General features: G+C 33.9%; 1 protein-coding gene across 4 annotated transcripts in view; it reads left to right on the top strand.

Moving 5' to 3' along the window:
• LOC135223798 (tetraspanin-18-like) overlaps nucleotides 1–5000 on the top strand; it is a 242567-nt gene that overhangs the window by 37196 nt on the left and 200371 nt on the right. The gene's annotated exons all lie outside the window — the stretch shown is intronic.

Here is a 5000-nt window from a genome sequence, read left to right as displayed (position 1 = left end):
ACCAAAGGATTGCCAAAGGAACTGCAAATGCTCTCGTAGGATCGCCAGAGCGCTAAGACACACAGTTACAGTGTGACAGTTTTACACACGACATTATTTTATGCGTTCAGATATTAAGCAAATAATACATTAATGTTGAATTCACTTCACTTCTGGAATAACTCACCACCCTTGAATGACATGTTCATAAGGTCTTCCGCCCTGACCAGGATTCGAACCTTTGCCATTTGGGGTTGGAGGGTAGGGTGACAGTGACCCTGACTATTCAGGTCTTTTTATTAAAGAAATATGTAAAGCAGGTAATTATAGATGGAATAATTTCATATAGCTGATGAAAACTATGTGTACATTCACATGAACCCGGAAATTCATGAATTTGCTTAGCAAGTTCTCAGCAAGTGACATTTTGTTATACAAATTGCTAGTTCATTGGATTTCGTAATGTTTTTTTTACGAACATTTATTCAGTAGAAAACTTCTCCAAAACTGTTTTGATATCAGGCAACAAAAATAGTTAGTAATTAGTCTTGATTTTCAAACCAGTTGCTCTATTAAGGGTGAAACTTATGACAAAAGTTATCCGACGGCTTCGGGCTGAGTAAAATCATGCAGTGGAAGATACGAGTATACTGCTTTTACATATAAATATATGTAAATTTGATAATTTAAGTACGAATGTTACTTTATACATACGTACATACATATATACATACATACACACGCACAAGCACATACATATATACTAGTATATACAAACACATACAAGATATATATATATATATATATATATATATATATATATATATATATATATATATATATATATATGTGTGTGTGTGTGTGTGTGTGTGTGTGTATGTGTTTGTGCGTGTGTATGTATATATTTGTGTAAAAGTAACATTAGTACATACTTTATCAAATTTACATATAAATGTAAAAGCATGCATCCTAGATTATATAAAAATACGAAGCCACGCAAGATAAACTCCACAAGCGTATGCAAGCCTCTCGGGTACAACACGACAGCTTCCACCAGAGTGGTGTCCAGTAACGGCCACGCCCACCCGAAACTCCTCCGCCGGAGCCAGTCACAATCTTGTCAGTATTGAAGCTCGTTTTTCATTGGCGGAATGAAGGAGGAGCGGCGTTATGATGGACGGAGAAGATACAGCTGCTCCAACTCTGGCTGCCACTGGTCAAATAATTAGTCTACTAAATGAGATCTGCATTTCATTATGGCTTCAAAGAGGCGACGTATCGTTGTCGGTGGGCTAAGTTGTCCTAACTCCTAAAGGATGAGTTGTTTGCTATCATTTGTCATATTTTTCTCTTGTAGTTATACATTATTGTTATTAATATATAGTTTCTCGTTCTTTCCTTTCATGCAAGCGTCTGAGAAAGTCATTGTGGACAATGACATCGGCTGTGGTCAGTAACTGGATGGGTGACCGTCCGTGTAAGTTAAAGACTGTTGCTATGTAAGTTCTGTTGATTGTCTTCGAAGCACGGGGCTTGCAACGTCATCCCGAAAATCGATACATAAGATCTTACGTCAGGCGGTGAAAGTATGAATTATATGTTTTGTTGAGATTTATTGCTTTAAAAATACCACTTTAAATGATTAGAGAATGATTCACATTATTTATCAGATTTATATAAACTTTATAAATGAGTAGAGAATAAATTAAACCCTATTCTGTTGACGAGTTAACTTCATAAACAACGTCAAACCTGAGACTTGGCGGAAAGTCTTACGACGTCTGTACATCCGAAACTACGAGTCATGCAAACAAATAATGGAGCGTGGAAAGAAATTCACACTCGCTGATGAAAGACGAAAGTTGAGTTTCAATTCAGACGCGCGGGTGACTGAACCCGAAATCAAAAGAAAGGTCCTAATTAAGATCGTCGCCCTTTGACGGGACAGCGTTTTCACATCAAACTCAATTTTCTCCCTGAACAACATCCTCGTTTGGTGAATCGCCTCGTTCAATCAGACAGCTGCTTCGAAATCTCCCATTCTAAAGTTTTTGAATTGCTAAGAAAATTTAAATTTTTATTATTAATTAGTTTTTAAAGGTTTAAAAAGCGTCTTTGAAGATCTTGATAATTTGAAATACGTATTATTGGTGAGGTGGTTTTTTTTAAGTGTGCCAAGAAATAAGAAAAATCATTATTATTGATTAATTTTTAAGGTTTAACACGTCTTTGGAATTTTATCAACCGTTGCCATCAAAGATTTTTCATTATTCATTTTTTATTAAATTATGCTCTTTCTTTCTTTTGCACTTGTAGGTTTTTCAGTTTCGTTGCTTAATACTATTGCAATTACTATACGTTGTTACATTTTTTAAATTCAAGAACTGCGTCAAAATAAAATAATTACATTTCCATTACATTGAAGTAAATAATTTGGATGATGAAGGCTATTGTAGATGGTAAAGAATAGTGTAGATAGTAAAGAGTAGTTTAGAGTAGTTTAGATAGTGAAAGAGTAGTTTAGATAGTGAAAAAGTAGTTTAGATAGTGAAAGAGGGCATGATGGATGGGAAGTGACCCCTTTCAGCCATGCAATTGCTCATTCACCGAAGGTTATACGAATTTAAATATGGCGTGTAGGTTCGCATTCTTTCAAGCTGTGCATGAGGTTACAATTAAAGCATCCTCTCTCTCTCTCTCTCTCTCTCTCTCTCTCTCTCTCTCTCTCTCTCGGGTCATATTGGGATCTATGATTATTTCCTGCCTCTTTCTTTGTCTTTGTTTGGGCGCGTTATGATGAAATGTTGACGTTTTGTTTGTTTATGCAGAATGCACACTTCTGCACACACAATTTGCCAATATGGTCTCATTACTTTTCCTTTCTATTTTATGTTTTATTTATTCATGGACGTGTCCTTTATCCCTCTAGTTCATATTGGTTCGCTCATTGTTTCATATTGCCTCGTCCATTATCTTGACTGTTTTGGTTTATACTTTGTATATTTTCATTTATCTTTTTATTTTCCAGGAGTCTTTCTATTTTTTAAATTGTTCTTTTGTCTTGACTGCCTTTTGCATCTTTTGTTTTACTGTTGTTTATGTATTTATCCTTTGATTTCATTGTTTTGTTCGTCTTTTGTTATTATTGACTTGTTCTTCGTTTTTGATATTTTGTTTGAATGATTTATTAATTTTGTATTGCCTTCAGTATTTGACTTCTTTTGTTATTATTTTGTCTGGAGCTACCAGTGATGTAATACCCTCCACCCCACTCCCCCCACTCCTTTCTTTTGCTTCATAATGATAATGTTTAGATTAAGGTCAAGGGGTATCATAAACTTATTTATAGGAATGTCAATTATCCATAGGAATAAAAGTCATATCTTTCAAAATACAACTTTTGCTTTGTGTTCATTTAGGCTATTGTCTTATATTGAAGAATATTTATTCCTGATCAATAGCAGTCACATGTTTGCCGAATGATAAATATGATGATAATAACAATGATTATAATCCTTCTCCTAGTAATTCAGTATCAGAGCTAAAAAATGATCAAGAAGAATAGGAACTAGACATGAGAAGTTAAAAAGTAAATAAATAAATAAAAAAGCAAAAACGCTGGCAGTAAATTTGCACCAAGATTACGAGACTCTCGTCAAGCGAATTATTCCTCCTCCCATCACAAACACCATCCCTGAAGTTGCTAGTCTAATTAAGTAAGTCCGCGGGCCATCTCAGATGCATTCCGCCGCCTTTCATTTCTGTGATGAGGAAAACAGCAGTAGTACCATTTGTGGCCAGATGCGACCCTGCCCGGGACGCCTCCGCCGCCCCCGGTGGCCGCCAATGATTGGGGCTGTGGATTTATTTTCTTAGCGGAAATGAATTGGTAATATCTCCTACGTAATAATGATAATAAAAAAGTGATCGTATTGGTAATTATATAAGTTTAATGAAAATCGGTATGCAAAAGGATATTAATCACTGGTATGCGATATAATTTTTTTTCAAATGTAGGAAGTTTAGTTTGCTCATGAGTATAATTATAAATATATATATATATATATATATATATATATATATATATATATATATATATAATATATATATATATATATCTATATATATATATATATATATATATATATATATATATATATGTGTGTGGTGTGTGTGTGTGTGTGTGTGTGTGTGTGTGTAGAATCTACTGGTCACATTTTTACCATATACATTTGCAATTGTAATAGCCACAATGCCCATTAACTTCTTGAATTCTTTGCTCTTTTTTGGGTACGCTTGTCACTACAAAGCCTGAAGATCCAAGTTCAAAGAAATTTGAAGAAGAAATTGTGATGTCCAGTCCTGAGATTATTGGACCTGGGTTCGTTCCCCAGGAGGGGACATCACAATTTCTTCTTCAAATTTCTTTGAACTTGGATCTTCAGGCTTTGTAGTGACAAGCGTATCCAAAAAGAGCAAAGAATTCAAGAAGTTAAGAGGGCATTGTGGCTATTACGAATAAATTCGTTTGTGGCAAGAAGTGACCGGTAGATTATGTGTGTATATATATATATATTAATTATATATATATATATATATATATATATATATATATATATATATATATAATATATTACTTATTAGATATGAGTATAACATACATATCCACATTTTACCAGTGATCAGGGTAGCAGAAACGAGTGCCCGAAATATATTTGTTGCAAACATTGAGATGGTGTTTTTTATGGGCTCCCTTTTATTTTCTTATATCTACACATACATGCATGTATATATATATATATATATATATATATATATATAGTATATATATATATAGTATATATGAGATGCGTTTGTTTGAGAGTGTATGTGTATTTTTATCTTCCTTTTTTATGCATTAATAAAAACGGGTCAGTTTCATCATGACATGCACACCTAAAACATCCAACCTGACACAGGACGGATGGAATTCAGTGAAGAAATGGTCTCAAGAAAGCTTATGTCGCCAGTTATCCAAGCAA

This window comes from Macrobrachium nipponense, chromosome 10 (genome assembly GCF_015104395.2).
Source record: "Macrobrachium nipponense isolate FS-2020 chromosome 10, ASM1510439v2, whole genome shotgun sequence".
NCBI classification, from domain to species: domain Eukaryota; kingdom Metazoa; phylum Arthropoda; class Malacostraca; order Decapoda; family Palaemonidae; genus Macrobrachium; species Macrobrachium nipponense.
The sequence above is the reverse complement of the archived record's forward strand: the minus strand, read 5'-3'. Positions and strand labels throughout refer to the sequence as shown.